Consider the following 21991-nt stretch of genomic DNA (forward strand, 5'->3'; position numbering starts at 1 on the left):
AATTTCTCATACCTATGTGACAACCCACTATTCTAGACCTTCTTTGGGTCTACAAATATGTTATTCATTATCAGTTCTTGGAAAAATTAGTCAACTAGTGAAACTTCAAGTTCTTCCACAATGTTGGGGATGCAGAGCTACTAGATCATCACTTCGCCAGTGTTTTCTAAAAATATTTTAGTCAATGGCTTGTATATATGCATTTGCTACCTTTTTCTCTACAATGTGCAAAAAGAAAGAAAGAAAAGATCTATCCTCCAATGCATTTTATATAGATTTGTTATGGATGGGAGGACTTGGAATGGGCTATAAGGGTTGTAATATCCATTATTTTCCTTAATGAAAATGGTAAGAAAGCATGCAACTAAGTTGAAAAACATTTTATCCTAGTTATTCTTAAAGGTCTCATGTTCAAGGAATTCTTCCTAGATATCATACAAATGTTTTTCTCTAACACCTCTCCATTCATGTAAATTTTATTATTGGTCTAAACTCTTTAGGTTTAACTAACAAGATTATCTAGATACACATTTCCTCTATGTTTTAGTCATAGATGTTCTTAGTTTCCAATAAGTCCCCATAGGGGATGATAACATGAATATTTCTCCTAATGTCTTGGTAGGAAATTAATAGGAAATTTATAAATGATTTTGGTATCATACATTCATAAAATGATAGGATTCCATAGTGGAAAAAAAATGATCATTTTTGTTAACTTCAATAAAGGAATACAATTTAAAGAGTCTAATCATATGAATAAGTGATTTTTTAATTTTGAGACATTAATTACATATATTTAGAGTTGTAGCTTGATGAAGAAGGAAAACTTGTGTATAGACTCAAGAAGTTTGAGATTAGCTAGATTTAGTAACTTTGTAAGTTATTCTATGAAACTCAACATCAAACATTTCATAAAATCCTTTTGATTAAATTGACTAAAGAGCCAAACTATATAAAAAAAAACTACCATACTCTCTTTAATACACTTAAAGAATGGAACATGAAAGATTCAAGCTTCTATCCACTTACACATTTATTTTTATGCCTTATACTTCGAGAATGTGTGAAAACTTCCTATAACTTGTTTCAATGCTTGAACATGCATTGAAAATCTTGTATACATTAAATATAAATGTTTTGGTGAAATCTTAGTCATGCAATTGTAGAGCATTAGAGTTTAATATTATAGAGATGAATGGGGTTTAATCTTATAACATATGATTTTATTTGTGTTGTTTAGTTCCAAACCTACTTTAAATATATTCATATATACAACCAATTTTTATGAATTTGGAGCATTTTATATTGACAATTGGTGTTCTTATTAGTGACAACCCTCTACTTGCTGGTAGCTATGAGATTATTGTTATGTGTTGTGGTGTTGTCATTATTATGTCTATCCTCTTCTATTATTTTTAAGATGTGGAGAGATTGTTGAAGGTAATATGTAATGGTGTTCTAAATGTTGGAAATCTAATAGGGAAAGTAGGATACTAGGGGAGGGAGGCAAGGGTGGAATAAGGATCTATAAAAATTTAACTATTCAAATATATGCTCACCATATTTGATAACTTTACCATAAACCCAAATTAAAACCTTAATGTCTCATATCAATGCAATCATGTACTTCAACATTAAATGAGATCTAACATCTAATTGCATGAATAAAACATAGAAACAGTAGATCATCACATAACACCATATATGGTAACACAAGAACCCTCCAAGGTGTAGTGCCTACCCCTAGTTTACTTTTCATGTTATATTGCCAAATTCTATTAGGCCAACTTTTATGGCTTTGTTATGATTTAGTGGTACTTGGTTACTTGATTTGATTGATATTATTTCACACTTAGTTTATATATATGATGTGCTACTTGATACTTGGTTATGTCATGTGTTCATATTTATTCTTTCAATGATGATGCGTTGTATGTTCATATAGTGATTTTAGTTATTTCATGATGATAGTTAGAGTGATGATTTATATACAGTTTTCATGGTTATTTATCCCATACTTGCATGTGTATGGTGTACATGTATGTTTTTTCTTTATGTTTGATAATTTTGATGTGGTTGAGTGAGGGAGTCATAGTCACTTGCTAGTTAGGATCTACATGATGTACATATTGGAAATGTAGAGAAGGCTAGGTGGCTAGGGGGGTGGTGAATTAGGAACCAATAAAACTTTAACTTCAATTCACCAATTAATCCTTTATAAACTAATCTGATCTAATTGCATGCATGAAAGACTGAAAAGAATAAAATATTCATAACACTTAACACAATATTTGGTAACCTAGAAACCTTCCAAATAGAAAGTAAAACTAGCACGAGGATGATACCCACAAGCTTTAGTACTCCAGTATAAAGTTGGCATGTTAAGGCTTACAAATGATCACTTCTGGTGATCTTCCTTGTTAGGAGCAATAAGGACTATTAGGTCCACCTTGTAAAAGGATTTATATAATAAAATGAAGTATGCACTCGGTTAGGAGATTCTACATAAGACTATTAAGTCCACCTTGTTAGAGGATTTGACTGATGCACATGTTAGGATGAACCAATAGCTGATCTTTGCTTTCTAACTCAATTTGCTGAATGATATTCCTTTTATGTAAAATCACCACCTTAATGTGATGGATGAGACTCTTCTTCAAACTCTAATTTGTATTTCTACTTATGCTCCATACATTTTATCAATACTTGGACATGAAAGATATCTCATGTTTATACTAATCCAAATAATTACCTTTTGAAGTCAGCTACAATATCATATTAAACAATCTTCACCTAGTCGACTCATTGTTGATACTCAGGTTCAAAAGTCCACTTGGGTGATATATTGATACTTGAAAACATAGTGAACATTGCAATCTCTGACACTCGATTGACACTAGTGCATGGTCCACATTGATCACTCAAGTGTAGGCATGAACTCGGTTAACATTAATGACTTAGAAAACATTGAAGAGCTCGGTTGACACTGGAACAACTTGGTGACTATTACAACTCAATCAACACTACTACCTACTCTACTTGGTTAACATGGATAGTTGCTCTGCTTGGTTAACACTCTCTGCTCAGTTGACATTGTCTACAAGGTTTACTCAATGGTGCTCAGTGACAATGTAACCAACCAAATGACTAAGTGTTTTGGTACTAATTGACAAATAGTTTGGCCATAATGTCAACACTCACCCCCTTTGGCATTGGTGACAAAAAAACTTATCATACCAAAATTTTTGAATACTCACAATGATGAATTGAAACTCCCCCTATCAATGTACCTAGGTCTGTAGCATGGTTTTGACTATTATAGTGATACTCAATTGACACTAACTCTATTTTTATTTTCAAAATTGTTTTTGTAGCTTTGATATATACATAGATTCTTTCTTCCTTGTACAAAAGACTCTTTAAATGCTATATATATACATATATATATATATATGTATATATATATATATATATATGTATATATATATATATGTATACATATATGAATACATATATATATATCTATATATATATATGTATATATATATATATGTATACATATATGTATATATACATATATATATAGATATATATACATATATATATAGATATATATACATATATATATAGATATATATACATATATGTATACATATATGTATATATATCTATATATATATGTATATATATCTATATATATATGTATATATATCTATATATATATGTATATATATATATACACATATATATATATATATATAGACACATATATACATATATGTATGTATATATACATATATGTATATATAGACATATATATACATATATGTATGTACACACACACACACACACACATATATTTCCCCCTTGGATTCCTTACATGCTATATTTCCCCTTGTTTTTGACACAAATGCTAAAAATGCATATTTACAAGGTAATACCAAAATGTGAGAGGAAATCACTACATGTCTTCAAAATTAGAGACATGGGTTTATCCCAATTTTCTTGCAATACTTTAGAATTATGCAAGGATATCTGAACTTCAATTGATAACTCCATCATATGATTAGAAATAGAACATTTGTTGTCATGGATTAATGTCTTTGCACGAACAATGTGTTTCTACATTACATCCATCTTTGGAATTATCAAACTCTAAATTTTTGAAAATGCAGCCATAATTCTTTCTTCTTCTCTCAATAACTTTGCTTGCAAATTGGTTAAATACTCGATCTTGACAAAATGTATTGAGCTAGTACTAGGGTGAAGTGACAACTGGTTTGCACTTGCCTTCAAATTAGTATGAATCTTTGACAACTTGTCTCCGATTTCCTTAGTAAAATTTGTGGTATCACTTAATTTTACAAATAAGGAAACAACATTATTTATAGTGCTTTCAAAAGAAATAAGAATAGTGGATAGTTCCACTTGATCTATGACAATCTTCTGTCCCATATTATCCAGAACCTTATTCTCAAATTTTCTCTCTACCCTCTGTGTTGTTTCTCTTGACCATTCAAATCTTCATTGGACTTGTAGATTATGTCAACAAGTTGGTCCAAAATAGAGTTCTTTTCATCAACTTCAATACTTAGTGCATCAAGAAATATACCTTTTATGTCTTCCAGCACTTGATTTCTTTTCTTCTTCTCTACTCTAAGCTTCTATTGTTTGGCTCTTGTCTTCCAAAGTTCCCCAAAAGTGTCCATTTGATCTAGAGTAATATTGGAGAGATCCCAATCTTGAATTACTATGTCTTCATCTAGATCAACTTCATCAATGGAAGCCTCTATCTCTTTCCCTTTTTTCCTTTGGAATAGGTGAAGGAATGATTTCTTTACCTTTACTCATATCTTCATTGCACGATTGAGGCTTGACTTCAATTGTCATTGCACTTGGTGTGAAATCACTTACAATAGTAACAACATGATTGATTGGAGAAACATCAACAATTGCAGGAGCACTTACAATGCCTTGCTATAACTCAAATTGATTTGATTCTAAGATGAGTGGAGCCAGAAGCTTGGTAGATGAAGTAGTGGTAATAGTACTCACCTATGAACTCGGTAAGATAGATCCAACAACCAATTGAGTCCTTGGTTGAATAGTATTTAGCCCAATGGTCTGAGACTCGGATGTTGTCTTCTCTAAACTTGATATTATCAATGCTTTTCTTAGAGGATTAGGGAGGTAGGACATTACTTGTACTGCAATCTTTTCTAGATTTAAATTTTCAATGTTCTAAATTTCAAGTAGATCCTCACTGACTGTTTGATATTCCTTGTCCTCTTCATCATCATTCACATCATTTATTTGTACAACTTCCTCAGTGGCCTTAAAAAAATTCAATCCTTAAATTTTTTTCCATGTATTTATATTGGATTGCACAACAGATTCAATATCATTTGATAGAATTAAGAATGCATTGAACTAAGAAGTTAATATTTGTTCATGCTTTTTCAATGTCTTCTTCACTTCTTTGTCTGATAGGTTTGGCAGTAGCTTCCTCAAGGTTTGATCATGGATATCCTTGGAAACCATTATTGTATTATCCCAATGATGTGATACTGCCTTAAGTAGAATATCAAGAACTTGTGATCTTAACTCACTTGGAGAGTATTTCCAATTTTCCATTTTTGCTACTAAGGCTTCTTCTATTTGTATCTACTCCTCTTTATTTCTAATTTCATATTTAAGAAACTTAAAATTTTCCATACCTCCACCCTCTTTGAGTCATTTTAGTCTTTCTTCAAAGGTTGGAGTAGACCTTTTGAATGATATATGTTGCTCTTCTTCTTCATCTTCAAGTGTGAGCTTCTTTTTTGATCTGATGGGTTTGCAAGTGGCAAAAGTAGGAGTTGACCTTGTAATTCTCCTTGATGCAGATTTTCCCTTTTTCTTAGCTGGTTCTTCTTCTATTTCTTCTTCTTCTTCTTCATGTTCCTCCACTTCTTCTTCAATGTCATCACCCTTACCTTCTATGAGTAGAAGAGGGGAACAAGATTTCACATTCTCCTTCTTAATCTTTTCTACCTTCTTCTTTCCTCTCTTCATAATTGGAGTAATCTTGATCTCAAGTGAAGTCTTGGTTTTAGCTTATTCCTAGGTTCCAAAATAAGGTGCTTTTGGGTTCATGGGCTCATTGCCAAGATCCTCAATGATATCTCTAGTATCATCAATATTTACCTCATAGACAAGAGGTCTTACCCATGCAAAAATAGGTCTGATTGCCTGAATATATACCTTATCATAGTCTACAAGTAAACATATATCTTGTTCATAGTCATCCACTAGTTGCTTAGGAATTTTGAATCTGCTTTGTATTCTTTCCTTGGAAGTTTCAAAATATGCATCCATGATGCCCTCAAGTTGTTTCCATTTTAGTTATGAATTTATTAATTTGATACACAATGGGTCTATCCTTCTTCCATACTGTAATGCCCTTGGAGGGAAAAAGTTTTTGAACATAAAAGAATAAGTAGACTAAAAGTGAACCAAACTTAAATGGATTTTTTTAATGTTGAGATGCTTTTAATATTTTTTCTCAACTAGTTTAGCCGCAAATTGGTGAGGTCAAAAGAAACATTGTTTTTGACTACCTTGAAAGCCAAGTCCACAACTTCACATGCCATACTATTTGGTCAATTGGAACTATATATCTTATGTGCAATCACATGAATACCAAACTTAATTTCCATGTTAGTGACTCCATTTAGCTTCATTCCCCTACCATCCCACTTGACAAGAGTCTTGTTTGCCAACTTAACTCAACATAGGGTTTTGGTTGTCTTGGATTTATCAAGCATGGGAAATCCAGTAACCCTATGAATCATTTTCTTCATGATATTGATGGGTTGATTGAGCCAAAATTGCATATTGTGAACATGTCTCAAGATGAACCTAATCCACTTGATTTGAAAATTCTTTGGCATATGAAAAATATGGGTTAAACCCTTCACTTCCAAGTGCCTATGCTTAGGTTTGAGTTTTCCATCCACACACAATGCCTCATATGCTTGATTCATCTCTAGAGTTCCTAATTATTGAATTGAACAATGATAAAAAGATTTGACATTATGAATTAATAGTAAATTCAGTGGAATTTATGAGTGTGCACCAATTGGGTCCAATTCCTCTACAATTATAGGACAAAGCTTGAACTTTGGGTTTGCATACACAACATTCCTTATTTACATCTCAGATCCCTTCTTAATCTTGTTGCTTGATGAGGATTCCATAATGCTCTATGATGGAAGGATAATACTTGATGAATTCACTCTAAATTTCTTAGGGGCTGGAGGTTGCTCTGTTCTGTTCACTATTGAATTCAGGGTGAAGAATGAAATTGTTCGATTCTTCCTTCTATTCAAAATTTGTCTTTAGGTCACCATAAATACATCATATGATGAACAACTTAGTGAAAACCTATTTAACTTGGTAGATGTGACATGCTTTGCTAATACCTTTAGCCTTCAGCTTAGTAAATACTATCTACATTCATGCTCGATTAGGTCTCCAAACTTGATAAAGATTGGTTAGAACTAAAATGTGCTTGACTTTCCTCAGTTAGGTCATGCAACTCAAACTTTCTTGGTAAGGTTTGAGATATTGATTCAAACTGACATTCAACTTGGTGATCCTAATGCATCTGAAATGCTGATTTGGATCTTCTTGCTTGTTAACTGGATTGATATAAGATGTTTCTTTGAATTATAGTTCCAGTGATCTCCATGGATAATTAGCTTGAAATGGTTAAATCACCCAATTCATTGACTAGGGTGTCAACACTCTCATGAATTTGACTTGCATTCTTTGGAGATTTCTTTACCCATTGATGTCTCATTTTATTTATCATATTTTCAGCCTTTACTTTCTTTTCATCTTCAATCATAGCTCGGTTCATAAAGTTCTTGGCTAGATGACTAAGTTCTTTGCATACAAAACATCTCTTTGTAGGGTCTCTCTTCTTCATGTGAGTTCTTATGCAATTTTCTCCAATGTGTCCATGCTCACCACACAAGTGACATCTGTACCATGTTTTATAATCCCAACCAAAGATATCTTTCACAATTTGTTTTGCTGGGTTCCATTTCTTGGTTTTGCATTCTTAATATTTGTGCCCTTGTTTGTTACATTTAAAACATTTTCCTTCAAACTTGGTTTTGTCTATGCATTCACTTGCTCTATGACCTTTCTTGTAACAACTATAATATTTTCAATTAAATTTTGATTTACCATTTCTCCAACACTTGTTTGATGTATGCATTGTCTTTCCAAAATGATTACATATAGGCCTTTTGTTCCTCAAAGCTCTTTGATGTGATAATTCACCTTCATCTGCGTAGCCTAATCCAACTTTGCCTTTGTATCTAAATTGAGTTTTCTTGTCCAATTGATTCATGCTTTCTTGAGATTTCATTGTCCTTTCACTAGTTTTCCTTTCTATGATGAGATCATTCTACAATCTTGCATTGGCTATCCTCAAGTTGATAAACTCTTGATTTGCACAATTGAGCTCTTGATTTGCACAATTGAGTTGATTTATCAAATCTTCTTGTTGAAGAGATAGGTGTTGAATTTCATTATCCTTTTCTTCTATCTTTTTAGTTAGCAATCTTTTCTCTTCTTTTGCTATGTCCTTTTCTTCCATGTCTTCACACATTTTGATTGACTGAATTTCTTGTTCTCTTTTCAATTTTTGACTTCTTCATGCAGATTGAGATTTTTTTCAACTAAATCTTTAATCGCTACATTAGCTTCATTTGAATTTCTATCTTGACAAATGTCTTCAATTCTTTCTTCTATGTAGAGACTGTCATTCATCTGCGCTACTAGTTCTTTCCTTCTTTGTAAGGATTTAGAGAGTTTCTCCTTTAGTTTCTTGAATTGATCCATGACCATTTGCAGATCCAAATTTTTATTTTCAATAGCCTTTTCTAGTATGTACACATGCATTGCCTTTGATCTTTTCTCAAACTGCCAAACTTTTGATATGAGAATGAAATTCTTTGATACCACTTGTTGGAAATGTAGAGAAGGCTAGGTGACGGGGGTCGGGGAGGTGAATCAGGAACCAATATAACTTTAACTTCAATTCATCAATTAATCCTTCATAAACTAATCTAATCTAATTGCATGCATGAAAGAGTGAAAGAAATAAAATATTCATAAAACTTGACACAATATTTGGTAACCTAGAAACCTTCCAAATAGAAAGTAAAACTAGGGTGGGGATGATACCCACGAGCTTTAAACTGCAGTATAAAGTTGGCCTATTCATGCTTACAAATGATAACTTCTGGTGATCTTCCCTGTTAGGAGCAATAAGGACTATTAAGTCCACCTTGTAAAAGGATTTATACAATATAGTGAAGTATGTACTCATTTAGGAGATTCTGCATAAGACTATTAAGTCCACCTTGTTAGAGGATTTCACTAATGCACCTGTTAGGATGAATTAGTAGCCAATATCTTCTTTGTAACTCAATTTTTTGAATGAGATTCCTTTGATGTAAAATGATCATCTTAATGTGATGGATGAGACTCTACATTTTCTTATACTTCTTGTAGCCTTCAAACTCTAATTCACATTTCTACTTATGCTCCATACATTTTATTCATACTTAGATATGACAAGATATCTCATGTTTATAGAAATCCAAATAATTACCTTTTGAAGTTAGCTACAATATCATATAGAACAATATTCAACTAGTTGGCTCATTGTTGATACTCATGTTTAGAAGTCCACTTGCATGATATACTAATACTTGGCAACATTGTGAACACTGCAATCTCTGGTACTCGGCTGACATTGGTGCATGATCCACATTGATCATTTAGGAGTAGGCGTGAACTTGGTTAACACTGATAACTTGACAAACATTGAAGAGCTTGGTTGATATTGCAAAAACTCACTTACTATTGCAGCTCAGTCAACACTACTATATGCTTTGTTCAGTTAATATGGCTAGCGAGTCTACTCGGTTAACACTTCATGCTTAGTTGACACTTTCTACAAGGTTTACTCAGTGGTGCTTGGTGACAATGTAACCAACCAAATGACTAAGTGTTTTGGAACTGATTGATAAATAGTTTGGCCATGAGGTCAATAGTACCACTCCTTGCCATTTCCTATTTAGTTTAGATTTATATGCATATGTACATGTTTGACTTTTATGAAGATTGTAGGAATCAGAGATCTACTTCCCTAAATTGCTAGGATGAGTGTGTACTATCGCAATATCTCAATGGTAAAGAGGGGAGATAGTTCTCGAGTCCAAATCCTAAATCTGAGCCAATTTTCCTAAAATATAGAACAAGTATTTGAGTTATTTATCTTTTTGAATTCGTCAAGTGATGTGAATTCAAGATTTTGACAGTTTGAATTCGTACTTTATCTTTTAGATGGGTTTTATTTTTAAGTTTGTGGGTCTGTTGTGATTTTTAGTTATACTTAAATCAAATAAAGATATTATTAAATGATTTAATTTAATGAAAAATTTATAAAGAAAAAATATTTTTAAATTATATTTTGTTAATTGAAAAATTGATTAAATAGAGTAAATACATTTAAAGATTAAACTAAAAGTCCAAATTTGACATAATTATATTTATTTAATTTAATAATAATTAATTCAGAAGTTTCATTTTAATAATGAACTTTAAATATTATTATTAGTTAAATTAATAAATATACTTTCTAAATACTTCTTATTATTTAATAAAATCAAATTGAGAATAATTTAAATAAACGTTATTCTAATTAAAAAGCAAAAAGTATGTTCATGGAATTAAATAAATTAAAATAGTAAAAGATAAGACTTTTGCATGTTTGTAAAACCGAAACTCTAGGTTGAGAAATTCTTTATTAGGAGATTAGAGCTCATTGCTCCACACATAGGTTTTGGGGAGCAAAATTTGGAATTGGAACAAAAGAATTGTTGAAAGTTTCGGATGGTTTGGATTTGCATGCATTGACAATTTTTCTCAAATTTTAGCTATTGTTTTGAGGTAGGGTTTGAAAACCCATTATAGAATTTTATTAAAAGATCTGTCTAGTTTGGGTCTTCCTGGGTGCTTGCATAATGCTTCTTAATTTATTGTATTAATCTTTGGATAAAGAATTATGTTGTAGATTTTGAAAAAGGAAAACTTATTAATCACGAGAATGTGACTGAGGAAAACTATAAAAAAAATAGAAAATTATTATGATTGTATTCATTAAAAACCTTTTCTAATTCAATTATAGAAAATTTGAAGAAAAATACAAATTGAACAATTAGGGTTTGAACTTTAAATTTTTCATGTGATTATCATGAGTTTTCTAAATAAAGATAAATGCTCTTCTTATACTAAAATAATTTAATAGTAAAATTTACTAGAAAAGCAAAAGATTAATTAAGAGAAAAACATGTTGTAGCTAAAACTATACATGCATGTGAAAACAAATATACTAAATATATTAAGGTTGCATGATTTGAGAGATCAAAGGCATGCGAAAATACTTATTGAATGTTTACTTTTAATTTATTAAATTATAATTTAATTTTCAGATTTACTTATTTTTAAAAACTAAAAAAAATAATTAATTTTAGAAGTTAAAAAATTATTTTAAAAAAATTATTTATTTGTTTTGAAAATTAAAAAATTTAATACTAGTTATTTTCTTATAAGTGGGGTTTTAATATTAATTCTTTTTAAATACTTTAAGTGGGTTATAACTTGTTATATATTTATAAATTCAAGTGGAGTTATAAGTTAATAAATATATATTTGTGATGTAGTTATATTTTAAGAAGAGTTATAGTTGAGTTAACTATATAATCATCTAGTTATGAATATTTAAATATTATGAAGAAAATTATAAATAGTTTAATTATAATTATAATTTCAAGTTGTGTTATCTCGAGTTGCATTATAAATTAAAGGAAAAATAAATATTAATGTTAGACTTAAATAGAAGTCAAATTAATATTTTAGAAATGAAATTGATATTAAGATTTAATCTAATAATATACGTTTATGTTATTAATTAAATCATTCATGATTTAATATTATTTAAATTAATAACATGATAATATTGCATGATTGATAACCTTTATCCAACTATGAAATGATTATGAAATGACAACTTGAATTTGTCACAAATCAATTTTTATGGAATTATATTTTAAAAAGGACTAAATAACTACACTTTCCTTAAATGCATGTTGAGATGTCATGTTTTATTGTGTAGTGGGTTTGGGGGAAACCTAGTAGTTTGACTAGATAAGCATGTTTACTAGAGGCTTGGGAAGTGGTTGTTTTTATGTTTCTTTTATGTGATGTTGTTTTGTCACAATTATTTTATTCCCAACCAATGTGTTATATCCGCATGTTTGTGTGATGCGAACATGTACTTTTTTATAGGCTCATGTATTATAATTTTCTTGGTGTAACCTATGAGGTTTTTGATCAGTTATCTATTGGTGCTTTCTAGTTGCTTGTATAGGACTAAGGTGAATATTGTGATTTTATGAGATATACTTTTATGAGATAGGGTAGGTTATCTATGTGTATGATGGGAAGTGTCTTGTAATGGAGGTCAGAGCCCTAAAGAGGTTGTTATTGTCACAAAAGTTTGCATTCTTGTCTAAAGTTTTTACCTAAGGATAACCTTGTGAAATATGGAAACAACCTCCAAGTTGTGGGACTTGAACTATGAGGTTGAGTCTCTGGAGAAGGCTGACCTCCTTTGCTATCTAGATGCACCTAAACTACACTTGGAGACGAAAAGTGAGAAGGAATACATGAAAGAAACTACCTAATCTATTCTAAGGAGGTGATGCACCAAAATAGAGTGTTCAATCTTATCTTTGCCCATATATGCACACTTGAACTATTATGACATCAAAGATATACAGATACAGACTTGTTTAAATCTAACAATCACATGCAAATTAGGCAACAACATGAATAATACAAGGAAGAAGAGAGTTCCCTTATATATCATTCACAAGTCAAAAGAGATACAATCATGCAAATTGCAGATAGCCACAAAACATTAAAGAGAGGAAAATAGGTCTTGCATAGTACATCAATGGCTGAAAGAGATAAGGTAGAATATCATGAATAGTTCAGAGGTAAAGGGAATTTACAATGTGCATGCCAAAGCATGCCAAGGAAAATAGAGAAGACTCAACCCTGCAAAGGATTACAAAATGTGCTTTTATGGCTTAAGCATAAATCAAATGATTCTGATAGAGAAATACTTCACAACCACTACTGTAAATCTAGAAAATATCTTATAATGGTACAAATTTGGATGCTATAAATTCACTTGTCCACCAAACGAAGCTCTAAGAGGCTAGAAATGATAGCCATTAACTTTTGACTAAGTAGATGGATCAATAGGCAGCGATGGAGTGTTCTTTTGCATTTATTAGTTGCAAGAGATTGAAAAGATTGGATCTATCATCAAAGAGATGCTTCCTCTATCATAAGAATGCCAAATCAGCTATATAGTTTTTCAACTTGGAGTCAACCTTTAGGCCTTTCTATGTGGACCAATCATCCTTTATCATTCTACCACTCTACTAGCATTCAACCTTATGTTTCATGTTGACCACCCATGATCATAGCTTCACCACCACCTTTCTTCATTAATAGTTATTACTTGTGAAACCATGACCAACTTTTAATCACTACTTCGCAGCTTGTCTTCAACATTTCCAATTGACCGTCACAACCTTGTGAAATTGAGATCCTAACTACATTTGCAACATCGTTGCTATGACCTGAGGTTCACCTCTTAACCCTGTGACCAAGCGAAACAAAGGAAATCACTTGGTTGCAACTCTAATCATAGTTCCTTCTTAGCATGTTGTGATAGTGAGATGGCCATAGATTTGAAAGATCTAATAGTGTGAAATGAATTTTTGAAACACTGAAGGTTTTGATCCTATCACACTACCACAACTTAAACCATGGTTTGTCAAATCAACCTCGTGATCAAGCAAAAATAACGCAGTCACCCTATCAGGACCCTGACCTTGATTGAGCCAACTAACTCTACAATGATGCAAAAATAATGTCATCATGCCTACACTACTTGAGCTCCAATTAATGCTTAACCTTCTATGATTGTGCGAACCAAAGGGTGATTGTACAGTTGCAACTTAAATTTTTTCAAAGGCATAACATGAAAATAAGTCCATGAGACTTAGGATAAAAAGATATGGCCAAAGTTTTAAATTGATCCTTATATAACATTTGATTTTTTGAATATTTGAAAAGGTATGACCATTGGACATGTTTAACAAGAAAAATCAAATTTTAGTGGGAGAGAAACTATGGCTAACATTTTTGGTGACTTTTAGGGTATGCAAGCCTACTTGGCATATGACTAGTGAACATTGAAAAATCCATTGGGCTGCGGAGTCTCTAAACTCTAAAAACCTATTCATTCAATCACTTTTTCTACATTCTAAGCCATTAAACATGCCCTTCCACCTCTACAACTCTGCTAAAAACTTTCAAAACTATTGCTCTACAGGAACAACCAATGTGCATCCTACACTTCTTAGAAAATAGGAAAGAATTGAATGAAAACTATTCTAACTATATACATGAAATAACAACTCTATCAAAAGAAAGATTTAAGATATATTCCATTGATTGAAATAGGAAAGATTTCACCATTAGGCCTACTTAACTAGAAAGTGTTGGCCTTCTTACAACTAATAATCACATAGGGACTATTGCATAGTGCATCAAATTTTGAGTGCCTTCTAGGTTTTTCTCTATCTATGTCCCACATTAACACAAGATCATTGTTTTTGAAAATTCTAAACTTGGCCTTTTTATCAAAGCTCTTATCAATTTGTTGTTGATGTGCTTCCAAGGTTTGCATGGCCTAATTTCTTTTCTCCTCTAGCTTCATCAACTCTACTATCCTTACAGACATAACATCATTTTCAATTAGTTCTAATTAATGAGCTAATTCTAGGGATGGAAATTCCAATGAGATAGGAAGCCTTGCTTCCTTTCCATACATGAACATGAAAGGTGAGTTTCCAATAGCTCTTTCAGGTGTTATTTTGTTAGTCTAAAGGACAATTCTCAATTTCTAGTGCCAACACCTTTGATTATCTTCAATAGTCCTCTTAATGATTTTGGTCAAATTTGAATTGGAGGACTCAGCCAAGTCATTACCTTGGGGGTAGTTATTGGAAGAAGTGCTTAGGTATATGCCATGATCAATCACCCATGCACAAATCTGAGCTCTTACAAATGATTTTGCATTGTCTAAAATTATGGTGTAAGGGGCACCAAGCCTTGTAATAAGTCCATCTAATAATTCAAAAACTAAATTCTTGATAGAATCCTTTAACACAATTGTCTTTGTCCACCTGGTAAAGTAATCTATAGTAACTAGAATCCATTTATGACCAAAGCTAGAAGGAGGATTAGTAGGACCTATAAAATCTAATCCTTATTAAGAAAAGGGTTGATCAACTTGAATAGGATGAAGGGGGAGAGATACAAGTCTTTGTTTACCTAAAAAGAAGGCACATTTTTCACACTTCCTTACATGTATGTGGCAGTCATGGAACAAGGATGGCCTATAGTAACCTATCCTTATTATCTTCATAACAGTTGTTCTTGTTGAAAAGTGGCCACCATCAAGACCACCATGAAGCTCCTTAATCATTCTCTCTACTTGATCCACACCAATAAACCTTAACAAAGCTCCATTAAAGTCCTTCTTGAAAAGAACACCATCAACAATAGCATAGGGAATGGACTATAATCTAAATTGTCTTCTTTTTTCCTTATCCAATCCTTGAGGATATCCACTGCCTAACAAGAAGATAATCATGTCATTTATCCAATTCCTTGGATTCTCATCTCTCACCTCCTGCCATTCTATTAATACCAAGACAACTTCTGCATCTAATTCTTGAGATGAGATCACCTGCTTACACAGTCCCTTCCCTCTTACCAACTTGGTGATCTAAATATTCTCATCATGCTCCATTAATTTGGTGATCCAACCTCCCCTTTTCTCATTAATATCCTTGCTCAAAAGGAAGTCCCTCACACTAGCATGAGGTACTAGCAAATGAATCTTATTGTGGGATAGAAGATGTCTTAATTTCTTCAAAGATCTTATAATTGTAAGGGCTTGCTTCTCCACATAGCTGTATTTGTCTTCATATTCCTTAAGGCCTTCACTAAAGAAGGCTATAGGTTGTTCTTCATTATTATCATTAAATTCAGTAAAAACAACAAAAATACTTGACTCACCACCCAAGGTTTAAAGGATGAAATATTTCTCAAAATTTGGATTGGTGAGAGTAGAGGCTAAGGTTATGACTGCTTTGATCTCTTCAAAAATTGCTTTCCCTTCCTTGGTCCATGAAAAGACCATGTTCTTCTTGAGCATAGTTAGAAGAGGCTTTACCATGGTAGCTAAATTAGGAATGAATCTCCTTACAAAACTAATCCTTCCAAGGAAACTTTGTAACCCCTTCTTTTGATTAGGAAGGGAGAGAGAAAGTGTAGCTTTGGTTCCTTCCAGATCAATTTTCAGACCATCCTTGGATACAATGTGTCCTAACATGTTTCCTCGGTTAGTGTTAAAGATACACTTGCTTGGATTTAACGACACACCAAACCCTCTACATGTTATAAATACTTGTCTAAGATGGCCAAAATGATCTACTACATTCTTTGAAAACACTGTGATATCATCAAGGTATACCAACACAAACCTTTCAGTCATGTTGTTGAAGGCCATCTCCATTACCTTTTGAAATGTGACACCTATATTTGTTAGTCCAAAAGGAATTTTACTATTGGCATAGGTACCCCATATGGTGTTGAAATTAGTCTTATATCTATCAGTCTCCTTGATTAATACTTGATTGTAACCAAAGAATCCATCCAAGAAATGAAATCTCACTAAACTGCTAACTTTAGACAATATTTTTTCCATGGAAGGGAGGGGATGATGATCCTTGAGAGAGGATTGGTTAAGATCCCTAAAGTCTACACATAGTTTTATTTCTCCACTCTTCTTCCTAACAGGGACAAGGTTGGCTACCCAAGATGAAGGATTGATAGGGAAAATGATATTGGCCTCTATTAGCTTGGATAACTCCTTTATCATTAATGGCTCAATCTTAGGATTCACTGGCCTCTATTTTTTTGTAACAAGTTTGACATTATCAACTAAATCTATGGTGTGTTGATTAAAACCCTTTAAATCATCATATGTCCAAGAAAATACATCATTAAATTCTTGACATAGATGAACAAAAATTTCTTTCTGAGTTTTAGAACATACCTTCCCCATGTTTAGAGATCTTTCATTAGCAACTACAACTAGTATTTTGTATCAAGGTTCATGCCTCTATCTCTTACTTGGTCATCAGGATTGAAGGCACTCTCTAAGGTAATGAGACCCTTACACAACTTGTTAGAACTTAGATTAATGATCTATTCTCTATACTAGTCATGTAGCCTTGACTGATTTCTATTTGAAAACTCTACTTCATTCTGCAAGAAACTTACAATTTGTGCATCAGATTCAAAGACTTGCCAATTGATATCATTATCTCAAAGGACTAACCACTACTCTAATCTACTACTTCTTTTCATTTTCAAGGCTCCTTGGCACATTATAAGATGTAGCCACTACTACAAGTCTATCAACATGTCTATTTGCTTTCCTAGGGATGCTTTGAATATTAAATGCATTGAAGCTTTCAAGAAAATCCCATACACTATGTTTATAAGACTTGAGAAAACCATTCTTGGTGACATTTTGATTTCACACCTAATTAAACACTAGCTCTCTATCTCCATATACACTTAAGGCTTGAATTCCTCTTTTTTGAGAAAGTAGGAGACCATGAATCAATGCCTCATACTCTAGTATGTTATTAGTAAAACTGAATTGAAGCCTAAATGAGAAGTAGTACCTTTCTGGTGTAGGAGAAATCAACACCACACTAGCCCCTAATCCATTTTTATTTCTTGATCCATCAAATTACATGCTCCATATCCCACTTGTATCCTCTTTGGTCTTCATAAGGTTAGGGATAAGAGGATCCTTCTTTTGATATACAATAAGTACCAAGGCATGTCTCCAAGGTTTCTAATATAGGATCAAAATGATATGCATTAGCCCATTCATCTAACAAAAAATCAGGCACCTCTACTAGAGAAGTGGTAGGCTCATTCGCTATGTTATTTTCATCTATCTCTAGGATGGTGTAGTTCATATTCATGAGATTAGGAGTGTAGGGCTCAATATGATGGAGGGCTAAGGGCTTTGCTCTGATTGAAGCTTTAGTTCCATATCTTGTTCTAAAAAACATGTATGGCCAATCAGAGGATATGTAACCACCTATTTTGGTAGTGAAATATCTTGAGAGACAAATGGAAAAGTGTGGTTTAACCTCAACAATTGATATATCTTGATTTACAATACAACTAGGGCATGCATGTAGGGACATTTCAACATTCCTAAGGATTCCTATAGTCTTGATAGTACTACCATCCAACTACAATATGTCCCTAACAATGGGCCCTTGTTTCATATCTAAGACATTAGCTACACACTTAGTCATAACTGAACTACTAGCCCCTAAATCAATCATGCAATTATGGGATAGCTTATCCCCTTGAATTAGAGAAACATAAAATTGAGGAGGTCTAACCTTTTTTCTTGTTCCTACCTCATTTGATGGTTGTACAAGCCTTGTGGAACTCTCCATGCTAGGTGATTGATCCTTTGGTTCAATACACTCCAAGTCTTGTTGCAGTAGCTTCTTTTGTGATGGTATAGTAGCAACAATATCCCACATAGAAATATTCACATTTTTCTTCTTCATCTATTCTACCACATTGAATGATGCATTAGGTGCTTTGGTAGAAATCTTGGGAGCTTCATGTTTAGGAAGTTGAGAAAGAACAACTTGAGGGTCATTCACATCTCCTATGCTATTGTTTTTCCTTTACTACCGAGGAGCATTAGATGGTTTATTAGAACTACATTGCTGATCCACTACTTGTACATAAAGTATTGCACTTGATGTTGAGGCTTGATTAGGAGGAGAAGGGAAGCATCCTTAATATCTCTCCTTTTTATCCTAGTATTCTAAGCATAGGAATCCTAGTTTACATTACAATGTTCTTCCACTTGATGATTCATGAAAGAACAACCACCTTGCTAAGAAGCATCAACATGTTGATTAGTATTGTGTTGCTGACCCACTTCTTGTTCCTATGTAGTTAATACCAAATAAGACTCTACCCTTTGATGCATACAATACCCATAGGAGTAGTTGCAAGAAGGGCATAAATCTTGATCTTGAGCAAGATTTTTCCAAGGGACTAAAGTTGTATTTAGGTTGGTATTTGTAGTTTGGGTGTTCTTAATAGATCTATTCTGATTGTAGGGGACATGAATCTGGTTCAGATGTTTATTATGTATGGGACTTTGATATTAAAGTTGGGGATGATTATTATTTTTAGCTTCTTGTCTCTTCATAGTTACCATCTCATTACCCATTTTTTGCTCTACATGCAAATTGAAAATTGCAGATAGCCACAAAACATTGAAGAGAGACAAATAGGTCTTGCATAGTATATCAATGGATGAAAGAGATAAGGTAAAATACAATGAATAGTTCAGTGGCAAAGGGAATTTATAATGTGCATGCTAAAGCATGCCAAGGAAAACAAAGAAGAATCGGCCCTTCAAAAAATTACAAAATGTGCTTTTATAACTTAAGCATAAATCATATGTTTATCATAGAAAATTACTTCACAAACACTACATCCAACAATTACTACAAATCTAGATGCTATAAATTCACTTATCCACCCAACGAAGCTCTGAGAGGTTAGGAATGATGACCATTAACTTTTGACTAAGTAAATGGATCAACATGCAATGATGGAGTTTTCTTTTGCATTTATTAGACCAGGGGAATGATGTAAGTTGTTGGAGGAGATCAAAAAGATCCAATCTATCATCAAAGAGCTTCTTCCTCTATCACAAGTACACAAAATTAGCTATGTAATTAGTCAACCTAAGTCAACCTTCAAGCCTTTCTATGTGGACCAATCATCATTTATCATTCTACCACTTTGTCAACATTTAACCTTATGTTTCATGTTGACTTTCCATGATCATAGCTTCTTCTTTTTTAGGCAAAAGTGGCTAGCCACTATAATATTTATTAATCTGATTCAACAAGGTCAACTGGGAAAGAATCAGTGAAGAAAACCCAGCATCATCCCTAATGTTTACATATATTTAGATATTATGAGCAAGAAATTACAAAGGTTTATCACCCAGCAGTATACCCCTGAAGATAACCAAATAAACTTCTACAAAATTTGGATACAATAGCTTGGGCATGAAGTACTTAGACATAAAGTAGCAACATACAAGAGATAACACCAGTTGATGATGAAATAACTTGAAAGGGACCTTTAGAAACATTACCTTTCAATCTTGCCCAAACAAATATCAGACCATGACCAAAAAATCCAAGTCCATCAAAAAGAGTTCCCAAGCCAAATCAAAATACTAAACTATCTACAAGCCAATTAGAGTTAATCGCACCAATTGATCCCAAAATCTCTATTCAATTGGTTGTAAATTTTCTGACGATGCATTCGGTTGTATGGATTTTGAAACATTAGAATCCTTTTGCAATTCAATCATGGCTAGGCCCACTAACTTAACTCTTTCCACCAATTGCACACCCATTAATCTTGGATTAGATGGAAAAGTATGCTTCAAATAAATAAAACTATAAGTATCTATAGATTTCTTCAACAACATAAAATTCATGTTTTTGCAGAAGTTGAGAATGTGAAAACAGACCACCAACTAAAGCCATACCATTCCACAAATCATACTTTTGCATAGCCATAGTCAATTTATTATCCACTAGGAAATGTGGCAGGATTACCTTTCAGGCCAAGGCTTGAAGCCTATCCAGAGATTGCAAAAAATCTATGGCATTGGATAGAAATATAGATATGACCTGAGAAGGATAGAAAAACACATGTGTCGATGGACAGAGAAGCTCTTCACCAATGATATGCCGGATGGTTGTTATGATTGTTTTTGAATGCATTATGAACATTTGGGTCATCACCTCATCTGTAACATGACTGGGTAACACAGATTCCTCTAATGCTGATGCCAACCAAATACAAATTTTTTTTGGCATGATGAGACGACGTTGTTTATGAAACATTTTGCAAGCCAAAGCAATATCCCACCCACAATTCATCTTGAAGCACAATCTCAACTCACAAAATAAATTTTCCTAATTAAGCATTTTTCGGATGTTTGTGAAAGTGTGCAATGAAAGATACATATAGGAAAATTCAATAAATAATCATAGTGAAACTTGTCATTTTCCATGTAGACTGTCACCAATTTTGTCCTTATCATGCCTAGAAATGGTACTAAAGATGATACTCCTTAAAGACTCGGATTTATTTGCATGAGGCAATCAAAAAATAGGACTTTGAAATTGAATATCGTCAGGGAATAAAAGATTTGGAGCATACAAAATGTACTTTAGAAGTCGTGTCATTATAAATGCACTTATGAAAAACATGTGGCATTAAATTCACTTTAAGATGACAGGACAACTTGGCACCTGACAACCTCCTCTACTTTACTTGGCACCAGAGAATAGCTTATTCAACTCGACACTTGACCAACCTTACAAGCCTGAGCACTCCTTTCTACTACACAACTTGACATCTAATAGATTTGACACCTTAAATAACTCGGCATCTAATTTAAGAATCAATTACTCGGCACTTAGTACTACGTAGAGTGACTCAGCATTGATTACTTTTATGCCGACTTGGCACTTGAAAATCTCCTATTAACTCGGCAATTCTGAAGCACTCGGCACCTAAAGAACTTGGTACCTACTGCCTGAACACTCGGCACCTGAAGAAC

This window comes from Cupressus sempervirens, chromosome 7 (genome assembly GCF_028749045.1).
Source record: "Cupressus sempervirens isolate cs-2001-9-10 chromosome 7, ASM2874904v1, whole genome shotgun sequence".
NCBI classification, from domain to species: Eukaryota; Viridiplantae; Streptophyta; class Pinopsida; order Cupressales; family Cupressaceae; genus Cupressus; species Cupressus sempervirens.